The sequence below is a fragment of the Triticum dicoccoides genome, chromosome 4B, assembly GCF_002162155.2.
Source record: "Triticum dicoccoides isolate Atlit2015 ecotype Zavitan chromosome 4B, WEW_v2.0, whole genome shotgun sequence".
In the NCBI taxonomy this organism is placed as follows: Eukaryota; Viridiplantae; Streptophyta; class Magnoliopsida; order Poales; family Poaceae; genus Triticum; species Triticum dicoccoides.
Genome location: NC_041387.1, coordinates 100,316,727 through 100,340,996, shown reverse-complemented (window position 1 = coordinate 100,340,996; position 24,270 = coordinate 100,316,727).

The following is a 24,270-nucleotide window of genomic DNA, read 5'->3' as shown; positions in this document are numbered from 1 at the left end:
GCAGATGACGCCCATAAGCATGTGGGCAAGTTCTTGCTGCTTTGCTACATTGTCTCTGAAAAAATTGACCAGTTGTTGTTGCACATGAATGTGCACCTCTGATTCCTCCACCATTTCCATCATTGCTTCCGCCATTAATTGGTTCACAAACATACATTTTTTCCATTGCACTCGAGATAGAGGAAACTGAACAGATTCAGATGGCGATTTTGGCAGGCTTGTATTATTGATACTGGAGAGTGTCTCGACCACTACATCATAACATAAATTAGGAGGGGAACCGAACAGATTAATCAGGAGTTATTGCCATATTACCTGGCCTAGACTTATTGGAAAGAAACAATGGGGTGGCCTTGCTATTTTCAGAGTTTGTCTTCTTATCTTCAGCAGCCTGCACCAAATTAACACACTAGCATTGCTATCATTAGCCAAGTCAGATAATAGGAAAGCATCATTGACACAATGAACGTTTGGGCAACTAGCCTACACCAAATTAACACAATATGGCACAACTATCATCAGCCAGGTAAGGTAATACGAAAGCAACATTGACACAATGAATGATTGGGCAACCAGAGCAGCACTACAATTCAGTAATGTGCATGATATGAGATAGTACACTCATGCAGCTTAGTATGCAAAACTACCAGCAAATTTTCCTTACAAAAATCAACATCGACGCCTTTAACATTTTGCTACAACTAATTTTAGATCAGATAAAGGTTGGATTCACGCCGATTAACAAAATACATGCTGATGTAAAAATATAGTGATATACAACAGGTACTTACATCAACATTGGAGCACAGAGAATTCCCGCAAGATATTTTCCTCAAATACGATCCCAATGGAGGAAGTCTTCTATCATTTAACCTTATTTTCTAAAAGAGAGATGGGTAAGAAACATGTAGAAAATATGATCAGAATGCTATAAAATTTCATGATGCAAGGATACGCACACACTTCTTAGAATGGAGTTGATATTCTTTTGCTGGACTGGAGTGGACTAGTTCTTTGGCCACTGTAATCTGCAGTGGGAGTTGGGTCTCTCTGTGCTGGAGCAGTATCTATGAAAACTAGAGTTGGTTTATTATTTCCTGGTGTTTGGATCTTTTGTAAAAACCTAGTTTGTAACCCTTCAGATTCTAACATAGCCGTCTTCCCCTTGCATGCCTTATATAGAAGAATGGTGCTCAATTATAAAACATGCTACAACAGAGATGGAATAGGTACTGAAGAATAGAACGGCATGACATATTGACATGTATACCCTCCATCCGGAAATAAATGGATGGGTCTAGGCGTATTTCAGTTCTAAATACATCTAGTTTTATCCATTTATGCGACATGTAATCCAGACGGAGGGAGTATGATGTAAGAGCTAGGGATACAATAGGACAACAGTGCAAAAAAACACTACTTGAATGTAAAACTGTATGCTAGCGGAATGCATACAGAAAACACTAAGGCAACATATGCGTGTATGATTGGGAAACTAAGATGGCATTGCAAGAGACCACTAGAACAACACTTCAATGTAAAAAAAAGAACATGGTATGGTAGACAGATGAAGTACATACTGATGAATAACAATGCATAAGATATTCAGAAGCATGATGTCCAAACTAAGCATATGGCATTGCGATAGAGTAGAATAACATTACTTGGATTCGAAAACATGTTATCATGAATGGAATAGCTGCTGAAAAACAGGAAGGCACGCCATATTTACATGCATGACCAGCAGGCTAAGCACAAGGCATTGCAATAGAGTAGATGCACTCCAGGACATTATATGCATGTTGTACCCATATCAAGGGCCACGTAAGAGCAAGGACCTTGTGGGGTGAATTGGATTCATCATCTTTCTGCAAGTCTTGCGAAGAACTGCCTTTACATGTTCCATCATATTGGGTATCATTGACGTCAAGTTTGTTGGCCGTTACATTGCTCCGTGAGGTTCTTGTGGATAAATCAGTGTGTGCAATTATATCTGACATGCATGGAAGACAACTAGTAGTTAGATTTATGTAATGAGTGCCTGTAGCAGACGACATAAATAGTAGGACTGGGGTTAACTAGCAGCAACAGGTCTCAAAAACTAAAGGGAGAACATAGATGAAAGCTACAGAATATGTATCGTTTGTACTCGAGATTAACTAGATGGCACACAAAAGTATTAAAGAACAACATAGGTAATACCAGAAGTGGTATAATACTATAATCACTAGCCTGTGGGATAGCATTGGCTGATGGAGGATAACTATGGAACAAAGTTACCTAAAGAACAAGTCTCTTAGCTGAACTATGGAACAACGTTAACTCCTGAACAAGACCCGTAAGAGATCATCATGAATATACAGTGAAATGTGATAATCTATTTTCCATGCTTAGATGAATAACAAAGCCATAAATGTTGCACACAAGTAAGATGAGGGTACAACCTATCTGGCTACCATCCATAGGAGTGAACATCATGTGCTGACTTGTCGATGGCCCTGCAGTTGTTGTGGCTGTCCATGTTGGGCACGCACATTCGATGCAGGGAACTATTGAGTGGGGACTATAGCTCCCTTCTAGTGCATGCTTCCCTTGTTGGAGCAGCTGCGGTGAGTCGAAAGACGGTGTGGCTGAAGATGCAGAAAACGCATAATGTTAAGAACGACACATCTCTTTGATCTGAAGAAATACCCTAAGGGGTCAATAGGAAGGTACGAGAGTGGTCACACGTCTGTTGACTGAAGACTAAATTAGGGTTACATGATTTTATTTTATTTTGGTACTGTCCGATCTATGCCGGATGGCTTGATGACCGTCTTGGGCCTCCCGGCTGACACTGTTAATCTTCCCCAAAGAGCCAGCGACCAACGACAGAGCAGACTGCCTCCACCGTCCGTGGCCCCGACCAAAACCCCGCTCCCCGCCCCACTGCACCACCGTGGTTGCGCCGCCCCCGGGCCAATCCACAAAGACTCACCGTCATCCAGATCCAGCGACGGTAGTACCTTCAACCCACGCAACTCTAATATAGCTATCTAAGTGCTGCTTCCGCAGCGAACTTGCGCCTCCGCACCCTTACATTAGACACCAGCCAACTGGCAGCCTAGGAGCTCCGCCACCTCGAGGGATGGTGCTTCCCATTGGGAATCGATTGGCCCAGAATAAAAATTCAGACAACTGACGCCTAAATAAAGTGATTTGAGATGAGGGTGCGACCTATCTGGCGGCACGGTGAAGTAGGCAGCTCCAGCTGCTGAGTCAGTAAGGCCGGCATGGTTGCGGTGGCGACTGGCGGCAGGGAAGCAGAGATGTCACGACGATTGACGGCTATGGGAAAGCAGCACCGGGGCTCTAGACGAATCTGAAGTTGGAGCCGCTCTGGCGCCATGAACAATGATGGGGTGAATCGGCTCCGGTATGGTTCACGTGGCCATCGTCGAGGCAGCTCCAGCAGCACGGAGTAAGAGGCGCACGACCCAGTGCACGATGGCAATGGACAATGTCTCCAGCATTAGGGAGGATGGCGGTTGTGAATTTGGTGCGGTGGGGGCGCCATGGAGGAGGGTTGAGGTTTTGCGGCTCGGGAGATGGGAGCTTCTTGGGAGAAGGTGATTTGGCCCACGAGGTATGAATGGGGAATTGGGAGGGGAGGGGAACCATGTCTTATGGACGCATTTGTCTGAAATGTGTGTGTGTGTAGGGGGGGGGGTTACAGTTCTGCCCCTGCCTTTAGGCTTCTCGGCTTGGGTCTATATACTGAGGGTCGGGGATAGTAGAGTAACTTTGCTTCTCCCCAAATAGTGGGCGCGAGCGATTTCGGGCGAGGAGGGCGTGTTTTGAAATATAGTGGGCGTGAGCGATTTCGAGCGAGAAGAGCGTGTTTTGAAATAGTGTGCGCGAGCTATTTTGGGCGAGGAGAGGGTGTTTTGTCGACCATGGTTTATGAATTATTTGACACATGTCATTTCGGCTGAGGAGAAGGCGCGCTTGGATGAAGTTACGAACGTACCCTCGATGTACAACGGGCCAATTGATGCGTGTCCCACATAGGCCGGTAATTCCGCGTCTCCTATTTATTTGCTTGAGCGAATTCCACCGAGCAGAGAGTGTTTAACGGTTCATTCAAGTTTTGGGAGAACGAGCATCCACGTCTACCTTACCAAGTCGATTCGAATCAAATTTTGAAATATTAGCTTGCCACTTCTTTTTTAGATGGAGAGATGATGCTCGGGAGTAATGTGTTTTTACATGCTCATTGCTAGCGGTTTACTATTTCACAAATAGTTGACCCACTCAAAAATGGGAATCAAACCCAAAATGAAATAGCTTGTTCACCAGGTCAAAATAGTGAACTAAGTCCAAAATTGAACACCTCAATCGAGTAGCATGTTGTACAGTATTATAGTACTCCATGAACATGCTGAAAGTCAAATTAATGAATGTGTTTGATATACGCATATCTCCGTTCATGTGTGGATTGCAGACAACATGTTCTCCAATTTAAATATTTGAATGCAAGTTTATATTGAAACATGGTTTATATCAGTCTTTGATGCATAAAACGCGACCTCCCCCTCTCCCGGACTCCTACTCTCTCTCTCTCTCTCTCTCTCTCTCTCTTTGTGTATGTGTGGGGGGGGGAGGGGGTATTTCTAGTTCGCATGCATATATACTCCATCTATAGGTCTCTCTCGCACACTATGTATGATTCTCTAGTCCAAGATAAATATCTTGGGTGCACTCATCGTACGCACACAAATTCCTTGGCTCGTTGCCCTTAACTCTCTCACACACCACTCTGTCGTCTCGGAGCTCTTCACTCTCTCTCTCTCTCTCAAACTCTCCATCTACCTGGGTCACACATACACATGCATATCTCACTTGCACTCGATAGACCCATCTAAAACTCTATCTCTCTCCCTCGTTCTCTCTCCATCTCACACGCACACACACACACACACAATCTCATGCCTAGCCAAGTATGATGGTCTCTCACTCAATTGTAGGCACACACAGTCCCCCTATATGTATATGACTAGCTAATCTCAGTCTCCATCACAAACATGTGCATGGTCTATCTCGATTTCTCCCAGGGCATCTTTATATCGCGCACGCACCTCCCTCGATCTCCCACCCATATAGTCTCCTCACGATCTCGAGGGGATCTCTCTATCACAAACACACCCTCTCTCCCTCCCCATGCGTCCATGTTCTCAGTGCGTCCCTCTCGACCTTTGTTCTTTGTTGGCCACACCTCTATTGGACATGTGCTATATGGGTGTCTCTCTCCGTTGCAAACAATCACGCACTAGCTATCTTCATGTATCTCCTCACCTCACTTTTCTATCTCGGAGATGCATGCGTGATATGTTTGCATAAGAAACGAAAAAACACACACTCTCTCTCTAATTTATTGTTTCTTGTCACTTCCGCTTTCGCACACATACACTTTTTTCATACTCACTCATTCTCCTTCACACACACTTGATCTCTCTCGACTTAGGTACTCTCTTCGGTCCATAACATATAGATTTATTGAAAAGTCAAACATCACAAAGTTTGACCATGTACGTGGAGAAAAACATTTACATCTAGAACGGCAAACATATACCATTAGATTCACCATGAGATGTAGTTTTGTATGATGTATCTTTGGTATTGTAGATGTAAATAACATTTGCGTAAACCTGGTCAAAGTTTCCAAACTTGGACTTCTAAAATTTTTACATGCACTACATTATCGAGCGGATGGAATATCTCTTTCCCCCTCTCAGCTATCTGACGCACCACTCAGCCTTATCGGGGCTCCTCTATCTCTCTCAAACTTTATATCTCCCTGGTTCACACATACACATATTTCGCCCGCGCTACATATAGACCCATCCAACACTCTCAGCCCTTGTTCTCTCTCTATGTGACATGCACCCCCCTAAGTACCATAATCCCTCACTCCATCATAGGCGCACACACTCCCCTCCTAAGTATGATTATCTCTCTCTAGCCATTAGGAACACATGTATTGTCTCCTTCTATCCAGACGTCTATCTTGATATCTCTCGGGGTATCTTCTATCGCGCACACACCTTGTCACTCGATCTCCCACCCATGTAGTCCCATCACAATCTCCAGGGGATCTCTCTATGACAAACATACACTGTCTCCTTCGCATGTCTGCATTTTCTCCGTACGTCTCTCTCAACCTCTTGTTGGAAATATGCCCTAGAGGCAATAATAAAATGGTTATTATTATATTTCCTTGTTCATGATAATTGTCTATTGTTCATGCTATAATTGTATTAACTGGAAACCGTAATACATGTGTGAATACATAGACCACAACATGTCCCTAGTGAGCCTCTAGTTGACTAGCTCGTTGATCAATAGATGGTTATGGTTTCCTGACCATGGACATAGGATGTTATTGATAACGGGATCACATCATTAGGAGAATGATGTGATGGACAAGACCCAATCCTAAGCATAGCACAAGATTGTGTAGTTCGTTTGCTAAAAGCTTTTCTAATGTCAAGTATCACTTCCTTAGACCATGGGATTGTGCAACTCCCGGATACCGTAGGAATGCTTTGGGTGTGCCAAGAGTCACAACGTAACTGGGTGGCTATAAAGGTGCACTATGGGTATCTCCGAAAGTGTCTGTTGGGTTGGCACGAATCGAGACTGGGATTTGTCACTCCGTGTGACAGAGAGGTATCTCTGGGCCCACTCGGTAATGCATCATCATAATGAGCTCAATGTGACTAAGTAGTTAGTCACGGGATCATGCATTAAGGAACGAGTAAAGTGACTTGCCGGTAACGAGATTGAACGAGGTATTGGGATACCGACGATCGAATCTTGGGCAAGTAACGTACCGATTAACAAAGGGAGTTGTATACGGGATTGCTTGAATCCTTGACATCGTGGTTCATCTGATGAGATCATCGTTGAACATGTGGGAGCCAACATGGGTATCCAGATCCCGCTGTTGGTTATTGGCCGGAGAACGTCTCGGTGATGTCTGCATGGTTCCCGAACCCGTAGGGTCTACACACTTAAGGTTCGGTGACGCTAGAGTTGTTATGAGAAATAATATGTGGTTACCGAAGGTAGTTCGGAGTCCCGGATATGATCCCGGACGTCACGAGGAGTTCCGGAATGGTCCGACGGTGAAGATCGATATATTGGACGAAGGGTATTGGAGTTCGGAAGTGTTCCGGGGATACCAGGCTATGGCTAGCATGACCGAAAGGTGTTTCGGGAGCCCCAGCGAGTGTTGGAGGGCCTCATGGGCCAAAGGGGAAGGGGCAAACCAGCCCACTAAGGGGTGGTGCGCCCCCACACCCTTTCCCACGTTATTTGGGGGGGGGGGGCGCCTCCACCTGGCTTGGGAGGCAATCCCCCACCTACTTAGCTTGGGGGGTAAGTCTCCCTAGGATTTTCCCTAGGGAGATCCAATCTGCTTGGCCGCCGCCCCCTAGGGGAAACCCTAGGGCGCCTCCCCCTCTCCCTTGCCCCTATATATAGTGGAGGGGTGGGAGGGTTGCCGTACCTCTCCCCTGGCGCAGCCCTCTCCCTCCTCCAACACCTCCTCTTCCTCTGTAGTGCTTGGCGAAGCCCTGCCGGAGAACCACGAGCTCCATCGCCACCACACCATCGTGCTGCTGGAGTTTTCCCTCAACTTCTCCTCTCCCCTTGCTGGATCAAGAAGGGGGAGACGTCCCCGGGCTGTACGTATGTTGAACGCGGAGGCGCCGTTGTTCGGTGCTTAGATCGGAATCAACCGCGATCTGAATCGCTGCGAGTACGACTCCTTCATCTGCGTTCTTGTAACGCTTCTGTATCACGATCTTCAAGGGTATGAAGATGCATTCCCTATCTCTCTCTCTCATTGCTAGTATCTCCATAGATTGATCTTGGTGATGCATAGAAAATTTTGAATTTCTGCTACGTTCCCCAACAGTGGCATCATGAGCTAGGTCTATTGCGTAGATTCTATGCACGAGTAGAACACAAGTTGTTGTGGGCGTTGATTTTGTTCAATATGCTTACCGTTACTAGTCCTATCTTGTTTCGACGGTATTGTGGGATGAAGCGGCCCGGACCGACCTTACACGTACACTTACGTGAGACAGGTTCCACCGACTGACATGCACTTGTTGCATAAGGTGGATAGCGGGTGCGAGTCTCTCCCACTTTAGTCGGATCGGATTCGATGAAAAGGGTCCTTATGAAGGGTAAATAGTAATTGGCATATCACGTTGTGGTTTTGGCGTAGGTAAGAAACGTTCTTGCTAGAAACCTATAGCAGCCACGTAAAAACTTGCAACAACAATTAGAGGACGTCTAACTTGTTCTTGCATCATATGCCGTGTGATGTGATATGGCCAAGAAGGATGTGATGAATGAAATATATGTGATGTATGAGATTGATCATATTCTTGTAATAGGAATCACGACTTGCATGTCGATGAGTATGACAACCGGCAGGAGCCATAGGAGTTATCTTTATTTATTGTATGACCTGCGTGTCACTGAATAACGCCATGTAATTACTTTACTTCATTGCTAAACCGTTAGCCATAGTAGTAGAAGTAATAGCTGGCGAGACAACTTCATGGAGACACGATGATGGAGATCATGATGATGGAGATCATGGTGTCATGCCGGTGACGATGATGATCATGGCGCACCGAAGATGGAGATCAAAAGGAGCAAAATGATATTGGCCATATCATGTCACTATTTGATTGCATGTGATGTTTATCATGTTTTTACATCTTATTTGCTTAGAACGACGGTAGCATAAATAAGATGATCCCTCACTAAAATTTCAAGAAAGTGTTTCCCCTAACTATGCACCGTTGCGAAAGTTTGTTGTTTCGAAGCACCACGTGATGATCGGGTGTGATAGATTCTAACATTCACATACAACGGGTGTAAGCCAGATTTACACACGCGAAACACTTAGGTTGACTTCACGAGCCTAGCATGTACAGACATGGCCTCGGAACACAAGAGACCGAAAGGTCGAACATGAGTCATATAGTAGATGTGATCAACATGAAGATGTTCACCAATGATGACTAGTTCGTCTCACGTGATGATCGGACACGGCCTAGTTGACTCGGATCATGTATCACTTAGATGACTAGAGGGATGTCTGAGTGGGAGTTCATTAATAATTTGATTAGATGAACTTAATTATCATGAACATAGTCAAAAGGTCTTTACAAATTATATCATAGCTTGCACTTTAGTTCTACTATTTTAGATATGTTCCTAGAGAAAATTTAGTTGGAAGTTGATAGTAGCAATTATGTGGACTGGGTCTGTATACTGAGGATTGTCCTCATTGCTGCATAGAAGGCTTATGTCCTTAATGCACCGCTCGGTGTGCTGAACCTCAAACGTCATTTGTGGATGTTGCGAACATCTGACATACACGTTTTGATGACTACGTGATAGTTCAGTAATGTTAAACGGTTTAGAATTGTGGTGCCGAAGACGATTTTGAAACGTCGCGGAACATACGAGATGTTCAAAGGGCTGAAATTGGGATTTCAAGCTCGTGCCCACGTCAAGAGGTATGAGACCTCCGATGAGTTTCTTAGCCTACAAACTAAGGGAGAAAAGCTCAATCATTAAGCATGTGCTCAGATTGTCTGGGTACTACTATCACTTGAATCGAGTGAGAGTTAATCTTCCAGATGAGATAGTGATGGTTCTCCATAGTCACTGCCACCAAGCTATTAGAGCTTCGTGATGAACTATAACATATCAGTGATAGATATGATGATCCTTGAAATATTCGTGATGTTTGACGCTGCGAAAGTAGAAATCAAGAAGGAGCATCAATTGTTGATGGTTAGTGAAACCACTAGTTTCAAGAAGGGCAAGGGCAAGGTTGAAACCAAGCCCGAGACTAAGTGCTTCTGTAATGAGGGGAACGGTCACTGAAGCAGAACTACCCTAGATACTTGGTAGATGAGAATGCTGGCAAGGTCGATAGAAGTATATTGGATATACATTATATTAATGTGTACTTTACTAGTACTCCTAGTAGCACCAGGGTATTAGATACCGGTGTTTGGTTGCTAAGTGTTGGTAACTCGAAATAAAAGCTGCGGAATAAACGGAGACTAGCTAAAGGTGAGATGACGATATGTGTTGGAAGTGTTTCCAAGCTTGATGTGATCAAGCATCGCATACTCCCTCTACCATCGAGATTGGTGTTAAACCTAAATAATTGTTATTTAGTGTTTGCGTTGAGCATAGACATGATTGGATTATGTCTATCGCAATACGGTTATTCATTTAAGGAGAATAATGGTTACTCTGTTTATTTGAATAATACCTTCAATGGTCTTGCACCTAAAATGAATGGTTTATTGAATCTCGATCGTAGTGATACACATGTTCATGCCAAAAGATATAAGATAGTAATGATAGTACCACCTGCTTGTGGCACTGCCATTTGAGTCATATTGGTATAAAACGCATGAAGAAGCTCCATGTTGATGGATCTTTGGACTCACTCATTTTTGAAAAGTTTGAGACATGCGAACCATGTCTATTGGTATGTACGCATGAAGAAATTCCATACAGATGGATCGTTTGGACTCACTTGATTTTGAATCACTTGATACATGCAAATCATACCACATGGGCAAGATGACTGAAAGCCTTGTTTTTCAGTAAGATGGAACAAGAAAGCAACTTGTTGGAAGTAATACATTTTGATGTGTGCTGTCCAGTGAGTGCTGAGGCATGCAGTGGATATCATTATGTTCTTACTTCACAGATGATTTGAGTAGATGCTGAGTATATTTACTTGATGAAACACAAGTCTGAATTATTGAAAGGTTCAAGTAATTACAGAGTGAAGTTGAAGATCGTCGTGACAAGAGGATAAAATGTCTATGATATGATCATAGAGATGAATATCCGAGTTACGAGTTTGGCACACAATTAAGACATTGTGGAAATTGTTTCACAACTAACACCGCCTAGAACACCATAGTGTGATGATGTGTCCGAACATCATAACTGCACCCTATTGGATATGGTGCATACCATGATGTCTCTTATCTAATTACCACTATTGTTTATGGGTTAGGCATTAGAGACAACCGCATTCACTTTAAATAGGGTACCACACAATTCCGTCAAGACGACGTCGTATGAACTATGGTTTAGAGAAACCTAAGTTGTCGTTTCTTAAAAGTTTGGGGCTGCAACGCTTATGTGAAAAAAGGTTTCATGCTGATAAGCTCGAACCCAAAACGGATAAATGCATCTTCATAGGACACCCAAAACAATTGGGTATACCTCTTAATTCAGATCCAGAAGCAAAAGTGATTGTTTCCAGAAACGGGTCCTTTCTCGAGGAAAAGTTTTTCTTGAAAGAATTGAGTGGGAGGATGGTGGAGACTTGATGAGGTTATTGAGCCGTCACTTCAACTAGTGTGCAGCAGGGCACATGAAGTTGTTCATGTGGAGCCTACACCAATTTAAGTGGAAGCTGATGATATTGATCATGAAACTTCGGATCAAGTCACTACCAAAACTCGTAGGTCGACAAGGATACGTACTACTCCAGAGTGGTATGTAATCCTGTCTTGGAGGTCATGTTGCTAGACAACAATGAACCTACGAGCTATGGAGAAGCGATGGTGGGTCCGGATTCCGACGAATGGCTCGAGGCCATAAAATCCGAGAGAGGATCCATGTATGAAAACAAAGTATATACTTTGGAAGAACTACTTGATGGTCGTACGAGGCTGTTGGGTACAGATGGATTTTAAAAGGAAGAGAGACAATGATGGTAAGTATCACCATTAAGAAAGCTCGACTTGTCGTTAAGATGTTTTCCGACAAGTTCAAGGAGTTGACTGCGATGAGACTTTCTCATTCATAGCGATGCTAAGAGTCTGTTGGAATTATATTAGCAATTACTGCATTATTTATGAAATCTTGCAGATAGGATGTCAAAACATTGTTTCCTCAATAATTTTCTTGAGGAAAGGTTGTATGTGATACAACCAGAAGGTTTTGACAATCCTGAAAGATGCTAACAAGTATGCAAAGCTCCAGCAATCCTTCTAAGGACTGGAGTAAGCATCTCGGAGTTGGAATATACACTTTGATGAGATGATCAAAGATTTTGGGTTTATACAAAGTTTATGAGAAACTTGTATTTCGAAGGAAGTGAGTGGGAGCACTATAGAATTTCTGATGAGTATATGTTGTTGACATATTGTTGATCAGAAATGATGTAGAATTTCTGGAAAGCATACAGGGTTATTTGAAAAGTGTTTTCCAATGGAAAACCTAGATTAAGCTGCTTGAACATTAAGCATCAAGATCTATAAGGATAGATCAAGATTGCTTGGTAGTACTTCCAGACGAATACACAGACAAGATTTTGAAGGAGTACAAAATAGATCAGCAAAGAAGGAGTTCTTGGCTGTGTTATGAGGTGTGAGTATTGAGTAAGACTCAAGACCTGACCACGGCAGAAGAGAGAGAAAGGACGAAGGTCGTCCCCTATGCTTTAGACGTAGGCTCTACAGTATGCTATGCTGTGTACCGCACCTGAAGTGTGCCTTGCCATGAGTTAATCAAGGGGTACAAGAGTGATCCAGGAATGGATCACATGACAACGGTCAAACTTATCCTTAGTAACTAGTTGACTGAGGAATTTTCTCGATTATGGAGGTGGTAAAAGAGTTCGTCTTAAAGGGTTACGTCGATGCCAACTTTGACACTAACCTGGATGACTCTGAGTAGTAAACCAGATTCGTAAAGTAGAGCAGTTAATTGGAATAGCACCAAGTAGCGTATGGTAGCTGCATCTACAAGATGACATAGAGATTTGTAAAGCACACACGGATCTGAAAGGTTCAGACCCGTTGACTAATAACATCTCTCACAAGCAAGATATGATCAAACACCATGGGTGTTTGATTCATTACAATCACATAGTGAAGTGAACTAGATTATTGACTCTAGTGCAAGTGGGAGACTGTTGGAAATATGCCCTAGAGGCAATAATAAAATGGTTATTATTATATTTCCTTGTTCATGATAATTGTCTATTGTTCATGCTATAATTGTATTAACTGGGAACCGTAATACATGTGTGAATACATAGACCACAACATGTCCCTAGTGAGCCTCTAGTTGACTAGCTCATTGATCAATAGATGGTTATGGTTTCCTGACCATGGACATTGGATGTCATTGATAACGGGATCACATCATTAGGAGAATGATGTGATGGATAAGACCCAATCATAAGCATAGCACAAGATCATGTAGTTCGTTTGCTAAAAGCTTTTCTAATGTCAAGTATCACTTCCTTAGACCATGAGATTGTGCAACTCCCGGATACCGTAGGAATGCTTTGGGTGTGCCAAACATCACAACGTAACTGGGTGGCTATAAAGGTGCACTACGGGTATCTCCGAAAGTGTCTGTTGGGTTGGCACGAATCGATACTGGGATTTGTCACTCCGTGTGACGGAGAGGTATCTCTGGGCCCACTCGGTAATGCATCATCATAATGAGCTCAATGTGACTAAGTAGATAGTCACGGGATCATGCATTAAGGAACGAGTAAAGTGACTTGCCGGTAACGAGATTGAACGAGGCATTGGGATACAGACGATCGAATCTCGGGCAAGTAACATACCGATTGACAAAGGGAATTGTATACGGGATTGCTTGAATCCTTGACATCATGGTTCATCCGATGAGATCATCGTGGAACATGTGGGAGTCAACATGGGTATCCAGATCCCGATGTTGGCTATTGTCCGGAGAACGTCTCGGTCATGTCTGCATGGTTCCCGAACCCGTAGGGTCTACACACTTAAGGTTCGGTGACGCTGGAGTTGTTATGGGAAATAGTATGTGGTTACCGAAGGTAGTTCGGAGTCCCGGATGTGATCCCGGATGTCACGAGGAGTTCCGGAATGGTCTGGCGGTGAAGATCGATATAATGGACGAAGGGTATTGGAGTCTGAAAGTGTTCCGGGGGTACCAGGCTATAGCCAGCATGACCGAAAGGTGCTTCGGGAGCCCCGGCGAGTGTTGGAGGGCCTCATAGGACAAAGGGGAAGAGGCAAACCAGCCCACTAAGGGGTGGTGCGCCACCCACACCCTTTCCCACATTATTTGGGGGGGGGGCGCCTCCACCTGGCTTGGGAGGCAATCCTCCACCTGCTTGGCTTGGGGGGCAAGTCTCCCTAGGATTTTCCTTAGGGAGATCCAATCTGCTTGGCCGCCGCCCCCTAGGGGAAACCCTAGGGCGCCTCCCCCTCTCCCCTTGCCCCTATATATAGTGGAGGGGTGAGAGGGTAGCCGTACCTCTCCCCTGGCGCAGCCCTCTCCCTCCTCCAACACCTCCTCTTCCTCCATAGTGCTTGGCGAAGCCCTGCCGGAGAACTACGAGCTCCATCGCCACCACGCCGTCGTGTTGCTGGAGTTTTCCCTCAATTTCTCTCCCCTTGCTGGATCAAGAAGGAGGAGACGTCCCCGGGCTATACGTGTGTTGAACGCGGAGGCGCCGTTTTTCGGCGCTTAGATCGGAATCAACCGCGATCTGAATCGCTGCGAGTACAACTCCTTCATCCGCATTCTTGGAACGCTTCCGCATTGCGATCTTCAAGGGTATGAAGATGCACTCCCTCTCTCTCTATCATTGCTAGTATCTCCATAGATTGATCTTGGTGATGCGTAGAAAATTTTGAATTTCTGCTACGTTCCCCAACACCTCTCTCCCTTGTTTGTCAGACCCCTCTTGGCCACGTGCTAGGTGTCTTTCTCTCTCGTTCCAAACAACCACACACTATCTCCTCACCTTGCTTCCGTTGTCGAAGATGCATGTGTGATATGTTGGCATAAGACACACACGCTTTTTCTCTACTTTTATCGTGTGTTGCCATGTCTCTTTCACACACGCACACACACTTTTTTCACTCACTCTTTCTATTTCACGCACACACACACACACACACACACACTCTCTCTCTCTCTCTCTCTAGTTAGGGACTCTCTCACGTCCATAAGCATATGGATGTTTTGAAAAGTCTAACCTCAGAAAAGTTTGACTAGTTATATGTGGAGAAAAACATTTACATCTGGAACGATCATTAGATTCATCACAACATGTACTTACTTCATACTATCATTTATCTTTGGTATCATAGATATAAGTAATTTCTTTATAAACTTGGTCAAAGTTTCAAAAGTTTGACTTTAAAAATAATGTTGGCACTACATTATCGAACGGAGGGAGTAGCTCTTTCTCTCTCTCTATGCTATCTCTCAGGGGCCTCCCCTCTCACTTGAACTCTCTATACCGATGGATTATATGCTCACTGTGTCAGCGTATAGCTCCATATATTGTTTAGTTGACTGGTTAACCAGTCCACATGCTGCCTTATCAGCTCGTGTTCTCTATCTTCGTCTGCTGGCACATGTGGCAGTGGGTGAAAATAAGTAAACTAGAGGCCCATCTGACACGCGGTGAAGTAAACAAAGTTGAAACCACTCGGGGTAGCACCCCGCACGCTAGTAAATTGAGGGTGCACTAAGGACACACTTATTCCGCGTGAAGGAAGCACTCGCGCACAATTCACCACTGCGCGGAGGCATGCACAGAAGGACGCACTCGCGCAGAACCCAGCAGGCCAGCACACAACACACACCAGCACACGTGTACACCAGCGTCACCGCCGGTTGAGATGGACGGCGAGGCAGCCAACAAGCGGAGGCGACTAGAGCCAAAACCGCATTCGGCGAGCTTGAACGTCATCAGCAGCCTCCCCGACGACATGATGCTTGTCATCATCGGCCTCCTCCCCACCAAATCTGTCATGCAGACCGCCCTACTCTCCCAGCGATTGCGCCCCCTCTGACGCCGTGTCCCCCTTAACCTCATCGTTGATAGCTGCCTCTACGACGGGGATTGCAAACGCATGGCCGCAGTCTCCAAGATCATTTCATCGCACCCTGGGCCAGCTAGATGCCTTGACATTTGCATGTTTAGTACCAACTGCAAGGTCCAAGCCAAGACCGACGAGTGGTTCTTATCCCCCGCCCTAGATCAGCTCAAGGAGCTTAGCTTTGAAGCTGGACGATGTCGCTCTCTGCCGCCGTCCGCGCTCCACCTCACGCCAACGTTGCACCGCGCCAGCTTCAGCTCCTGCTATCTTCCCCAGATTAATGCCGCGCCCGCCCTTCTTCTCCCTCAACTCAAGCAGCTCGACCTCTTCGACGTTGTCATCTCGAAGAAGGCTATGGAGCACCTGCTCCGCAGATGTACTGCGCTCAAGTACCTTCGTCTTGAGCAGATCCACGGGTTCATTAGCCTCCACATCGCCTCGATGAATCTCCGATGGATTTATGTGTCTTGCTGGCCCCGCAACAAGACATCAATTGGGAAGAGATTACTCGAGCTGTTCCATGTTATGCTCATTGAGAATGCGCCTTTCCTTGAGAAATTGCTTGTATCGGATCTAGAAGGTCCAACAGAAATCAGGGTCATTGACGCGCCAAAATTGACATCGTTGGTGTACTCATCTGCCAAATTCTCCAAACTCTTTATTGGATCCGTAATCGTTCAGGTACAACACTCATCTTCTTCTCCGTCTTCTTGAAATTCATATTTTTAAATTTCTTCTTGATGTATTTACGGTCGTCTTCCAGAAAATGATTCCCACAAGCTTAACCCAGTCTATGCGCACAGTGAAGATCTTGGCAATAAAATCTATCAGCCCCAATCTGGATCAAGTTGTTGGATTCCTTATATGCTTTCCGTGCACGGAGAAGCCACTCATCGAGGTGAAACTTCTTTCCTATTAGTAAATGGTAATCACAACGTAGCTCAATTTTTTCGTAATTTTCCCAAATTACGATGACAAGTGTAGTGTTCAAGACTACATCTATGCACTGCAACGAAAGAAATGTTTTTAGTATTTTTTCTCACGTGATCACCTGCATCATTTTTGTTGTTGTACTACCATAGTAGCCTAAGCTAGTCATAGTGGAAAGTAACTTAGACTAGTACCTCTATGGTTACCCTACGAGCAAGTACTACCTCCATCCTTCTTTACTCTTCCTATTTTGTAGTATCAAAATTTGACCATAGATTTAACAGACAAATGTTAACGCATGTCACTAAAAATTATATCGTTGGATTCATATTTGAACATAATTTCAAATGGTATAATTTTTGGTGACATGCATTGGCATTTTCTTAGGTAAATCTATGGTCAAAATTTTACACTAAATACGAGGTAGTACAAAAGTGGGCTATAACGGCCCTCCACTATGTAGGCCAAAACACGTGCCAAATTCACTTGTGATGCATTTGGCATCGATGCCCCTCCATTGCTCACCTGGTGCCCCAATCTGGATCACCTACTTTGCTCCGGTGCCAAATTAACTCACACAATGAAAAAACACTTTGCATCGGAGAGAGAGGACTGAGGCAATAAAAAACACTTGTTTGGGAGAGTGAGAGGTTGGTGTAGTTGGTTTGATTGATTTGTTTATACATGTGGGTCTGTGTGCACAACGGTGCCAACTCTCTCACATTGTGAGAGCGGTGCCAAAATCTTTTGATTGGACATCGATGCGTATTATGTGGCATACTTTTGAGAAATATGGCATCGGCCACATAGTGGAAGGCAAAAATTCCCAAGCTCTTCATGTGCTCCTAGGTAAATGAGAGGAAAGAGCGAAGAGAGAGAGAGAGAGAGAGAGAGAGAGAGAGAGAGAGAGAGTGCGTGAAAAAAATATCACTAGCCAGCCAACCCTATCATATGAGCGAATGATATTGGTACCTCTTGATGACACGGCAACATTATACAGCCAGCTTGTCTAATATGTTCTCTTCTTTTGCAGATAAAAAAAGACCCGAAAGTGAAAAATGTGCTGCACTATAACAATCTCATCGAATGCCTTGATCTCCATCTTACAGAAATTGATTTGATCGACTACCGAGGCAGCGCATCTGAGATTAAATTGGCCAGGTTCTTTGTTCTGGAGGCAAGTGTGCTCAAGGTAATGAGGTTTGGCGTTCTCTGGCACAACAATGAATGGCGTGCTGATCACCGCAAGCGTCTAAGCCTAAATGACAAAGTCTCTGCAGAAGCTGAATTTGTTTTTGAAACATCAAGTGGCCAGAGACTCAAAAATTTATTTGCCCATTAGTGATTTGTCAGGGCGGTGGATTTTAGTTTGTATGATAATGCTGCATCCACCTAAAGTAATGAAAGTTCTTATGTAAACTTCCTAGTAATTCCCTCTTCGTAGGTGCAGCACTACTCCTAACATTTGTAATATCAGTTTGAAACTTGTAATATTGCCGTGTCCTATTCCCGCGTTTTCAAAATCCTGCGAATCAAAGAGGTCCTGAGTTGGTGATGATGTTGTGCCTGCCATCTTTCACCAATAGCCGTCCGCATACAAACCAAACTTCTCCAGTTTTGCAAAAGGATGCCTGCACTTGTTCACTATTTACAAAAAAACTCCTTGTCTCTCACAATCAGCCTTATCTCCTTCCCACCACATCTAGAAGGCCATGAAAAATCTGGCATGATGGCCACTGCCGGTGCCGTCCACCCCCAATCTTGGTGTTCCGTGCAATGTACGGGCATCTACGCATGTGAAATTATGTCGAACACGGATAGTTGTAAGTAGGCTAGCTCTACAGCCATGATGATAGTGACTGCAGACGGTGAGGCTGACTATGGTATGCCGAACACGGGGCCTATACTCAGGTGGCATCTCCGGCGCAGGGTCTTGTCACTTCACTGTGAGGAGCAACACGTAATAATTTGACCAACGGGTAGTACAGTGCTACTACATTGGTAGTACTACTACTAGTACTAGCACCACCGTCTAGATTTAGTAGTACTACCACGTCCATCTGGATTTAGTATTTGACTAGCAATATCTAGTAATGCATGTCACAAAAAATGTACTACTCCCTTTGTAAATAAATACATGGTGTATTGTTTTATTCCTATCGGCGAGAGAACTTAATGTCTTTTTGCTAATTAATAGGATTACATGCAATGAACAGTGTGGTATTTATTCATAATTTGGTTGCCAAATCTCATGCGTGCAATGCACGTGTACCTTACTAATAAACATAGTTTCTAGTGATATTATTTGTAGTTACATGCATCAACCAGGATGGAGGTGCAGAAACATCAAATACGGGTGTGATGATAGGGACGTGGAATGCCGTTCGATCACGGTGCATGCGCGCGAGCCGCGTGGCTGGGGTGGCGGCCAATCAGAAAGCAACCCACAATAGGGTCAGCATACGCAGTCTGCACAGGCAACGAAAAGTAAATTTGCATGGTAATAAAGAGTAAAATGCACTAGCGGCCATTGAACATGTCTTGATAGCTCACTTTGGTCACTATACTTAAGAATATGATCAATACGGTCACTATATACGACTTAAGATGATTATATGGTCACTGGCTTAGCGTATAGTTGCGTATTTTGTCTGGTTGACCGGCCAAACAGTCCACATGCACATCACCCAAGTTCTACGGCCCCACCCATCAATGGGTCAAAAATAAATAAATTAGAAAAGCTAAATTAAGCATTGCATGGGTGGGGAATTAACCCCGAACCTCTCCAGTAAAGCCCCATGAGCTAACCAAATGAGGTATTTCTGCAAGGAGCAAATGCGACACACATGCATGCATGCGAACGACCCACACACACGCAGTACGCACGCGCATGCACACAATACATACTGGCACGCACACGGATGCACTTACGCGGTTACGCTTATGATTGTACTGAAATAAATTATGTGAACTCATGGATGACGAGCCTTTGAAGCGTATGCGACATGTATAGACAACCAAGCATCCATGCAACCGCTCTTGTCGCCAGCTAGCCTTCGACGACCACCATTAGACACACACAACCATGCATAACTTACGAATAATGGACGAATCGTTCAAACACACACTCGTGTGCAGTGGCACTATGATCGGTCGCTCATGATACATATATAGGTACCACAGTACCCTCTCTAGCTAGGTTGTTTATAGATTGTCGTTGTGATGGATGATATACATGAGCAAGGCGCCGAGTCACGTCGTCGTGTCGTGTGTAGAGCCATGGCTAATGTCGAGCAGCTCGGTGCCCAAGCACGAGTATTACGTTGGTGTTGAGCCAGGTGAATACATGCTCGGTGTTCACGGAGGCCGCCAACAAACGTCTAAACAGTAATGTCAGGCACCGCTAGGGCACGTAGGTGACGGGCTCGCCGTTTGCGTTGCGCCATGAGCAGGACTTTGATTGTGATGGCGACGTGCATGCATTACCATGGTTTGACAGCATGAGCGTGAGTGTCTGCACGCATACATGCTACTTGCGTCTGTGGACGGTGTGCGCTAATGTGTGCATCGCATATAATATAAAAAAAATCTATTTGTGCATTTAACGCAAATTATTTCATTTTCATTTGGCTAACGAGTGTGTGTTGCAGCGACGAGTCCGTGGTTTGATTCCTCACATATGCTTAATTTTGGTTTTTATTTCTTTCTCCACTGACAGGTAGGCCCGCATAGATAGATAGATACAGTACATGAGGTGAGGAGGCGCATGTGAACTGTTTGATTGGTCAACCAGACAAATACGAAGCTATACGCTGAGCCGGTGACTATATAATCACCATATCTCGTATATAATGACCGTATTGATCGTATTCTTAAGTACAATGATCAAGATGAGCTATCAAGACAAGTTTGATGATCGCCAATGCATTTTACTCGGTAATAAATGACCATGATTGAAGGGGAATCCAAATTTCCTTCGTCGTCTGTCCTTGAGCTCTTGACAAACCAATGCACTATACGGTTGTCCAGCCACTCCACCCCAAAGATCACATGAAGCGTCGTTCATGCCACCGCGCCGCACACTAACCGGTAAGGAAGCGATGGGGCTCTTGCGTCCCTAGGTGGCTATCGTTGAGTTGGGGGCTTTTGCGGCGGCTGATGGCGCTACGTTCCTCCACGTAGGTTGCAGGTGCCCAGGGGCGGCGGGAGGACGGTGGTGGTTGTGCACGTGCTGCAGCGTGTGGAGGTGCCTGATAACCCACAAGTATAGGGGATCACAATAGTTTTCGAGGGTAGAGTATTCGACCCAAATTTATTGATTTAACACAAGGGGAGCCAAAGAATATTTGCAAGTATTAGCAGTTGAGTTGTCAATTCAACCACATCTAGAGAGCTAAATATCTGCAACAGAGTGATCAGTAGCACAGTAATATTATAGTTTGATAGCGGTAGTAGCAATAGCAATAGCAATAACAGTAGTAACGGTAACAGTAGATGTTTTGTAGTGATTGTAACAACAACAACAGTAGTAACTTATCAAAGATCAATATGTGAAAAGCTCGCAGGCATTGGATCAGTGATGGATAATTATGTTGGATGACATTCATAATGTAACAGTTATAACCTAGGGAGACACAAAACTAGCTCCAATTCATCGATGTAATGTAGGCATGCATTTCGTAGATAGTCATACATGCTTGTGATAATAATAGGCGTGACATCTTTTGTCCTACCATTGCGTGGCAGCGGGGTCCATAAGGAAACTAAGGGATATAAGGAAACTAAGGGATATCACCGTCCAGCAAGCCAACGAAGGAATTACTCACTCCTATTGGACCCCGACAGTGGCAGCGGGGTCCATAAGGAAACTAAGGAAACTATTGGCAGTGGTGAGCATCATGAAATTGGTGATGCAGGAAGGTTGATGATGACGACAACATCGAATCCCCCTCTCCGGAGCCCATAACGGACTCCAAATTAGCCCTTCCGGTTCGATGAAGAATAGGAGGTGGCAGCGGCTCCGTATTGTAAAACGCGATGATTCCTTCTCTCTGATTTTTTCTGGGCGAATAGGTACTTATGGAGTTGGAGATAGAGTCACGGAAGTTACCAGGGGCCCACAAGCCTGGTAGGCGCGCCCTGGGGGGTGCGCCCCTCGGGCTTGCAGTGCCCTGGTAGCCCCCTCTGGTAACTCTCTTCGCCAATATTTTTTATATATTCTGAAATAATTCTCCGTAAATTTTCAACTCAACCCAAAAACTTTTATTTGTGCACAAAAACAACACCATGACAATTCTGCTAAAAATAGCGTAGCCCGGTTAGTTCCATTCAAATCATGCAAATTAGAGTCCAAAACAAGAGCAAACTTGTTTCGAAAAGTAGATATGTTTGGGACATATTAGTGTCGATCCCCCCATCTGATCTAGATCTTGTTGGGTTGGTGCTCGACCCATGGCTGTGGTCGGGCTGCGGCGGGCTAGCTGCGCGCATGCTGCAGCACGTGGAAGGTGTTGATCCCCCAATCTAATATGGATCTGGGTGGGTTGGCACTCGACCCATGGCTGCGATCGGGCGGCGGCGGCCTGTATCGGGGCGGCGCGGGGGCCTGCTGCCGTGATATTGAAGGTGGCGGTCCTCGCTCTCCTCTCGTATCATGGCAACATCCTGCATGATCGGTCCTCCTGGATCTGGTCATTGACGTGTTCTGGAACTGCTATTGGAGATCTTGCCCAAGATATCTGGATCAGATAGAATTGGGTCGTGCACATCCATTTCAACCTACGAGGCTCTAGGAGGGTGTCACACGAAATTCTATTGTTCGTTAACACCATGGGACATGTCGACTCCTCTATTTATATGGTGTAGACAGTTGTGGAGAATGTCATGGTGGCTGAGATCGAAGGATCAGTTAGATGGACGGGGCCTTCGAGGCAATGGACTTAGCGAGGTGTTTGATAACTCTCAGGAGCAGTAGTGTCAAGTGGGAGCGGCAACACTGGAGGAATTCATTTCTAGTGGTGTTCCTTGGGTGCCGAGGTGGGGCTCTCAGGGTGAAAACCTAAGGTCTGGCCTTCATTGGTTGTGCCTGGCAATTGCCTTGCCGCTAGGAATTATTTTGAGAGCTCGGACTTCTCTAGGGTGAAGACCTATACCCCGTTCGAATGTTGATATTGCGGCCCAAATTTTGGCATTGGCATTAGACAACTTGACTATGTCTATTTGGATGGCCATGGATTGACGCTCAGTATTGGCCCAAGATATTGGTCGACCTACTTTCCTTCCCCGTTTCAACTATCCCGAAATTAGAGGCTCCTACCTCAACTTCGCTCTCAATTCGGGGCTCGATCGCCCCACTTGCCGGTTCGTTCGCCCACGCTCCTAGAGAACGCAGAAGCAACACACGGGAGCAGGAGATGAAGGGCGGCGGCGTGGCGCACATCAAGCTCCCCAGCGGCGGAGGTGCCTCTCCTTCCCTCTTCCTCTGCCACAGGAGTGCCTCTCCGCGTTTCTCATTCCCGCACAGGCACCTTTGGCGCAGGCTCACAACTCGCTCACCCCACCCCGTCTCCGATGCACAAGCACTACGACGGCCACCACCTTGCCTCCCATGGCGATGGCTGCATCTCTCCCCGCCCCCATGGATGTTGGCCTGCTGCTGCTTCTCCATGGGCACTATCCCCTAGGCCCCCATCTTAGGAAACCCTAGAAAATTAATCCCTTCTAATTTCTATACAATGTTCATCCTGTTACAAATAAACAATTCCAATGTAGAGAATGACCATCTAAACAAGCTTCAGAATTGAACCCCGTATGCGAATTCCAAGTGTCAATGTCGTGCAAATCCAAACAATAGAATTCGGGTTCAATTTCAATATCAAAGTCAAGCAGATTTGATATTGGGGCCAATTCAATACCATGGCCCTCAATATCAACATCCAAACAGAGGACTAAGATCTTGGATCGAGCAGCGATGATGCTTGTGCACTGTTTCCTTTGTGGAGGCGTTGCTTTTGGAGACCTTTTATGTTTTCGGGTGCTGTATTTGGTGATGGTTTGTGTGCCGATGCTGAGAGGAGCCCATCACTGTCGCAAGACCTTTGTGTTTTCATTTCTTCTTTTCCTTTGGCTGTGTGCATCCTCGATGTCTTTAAAACATCTTGTAGGTGCAGAGGCTGGGTGTAAATGGTCATGATATTAATGTATTCCCCTTTTCAAAAAAATAAAATCCAATCGATCTCTGGCTAAATCCCCTAGCCTCCATGCAAGTGCATCTAGTACCCCTTAGTGATTTTGGTGTATGAAGACTTATAGGTTAAGGGACTAATATGTTTGTGAGTGTACACCGGCTCTATAAGTCGATGAGGAGTTCGATATTTACGATGACAGTCAA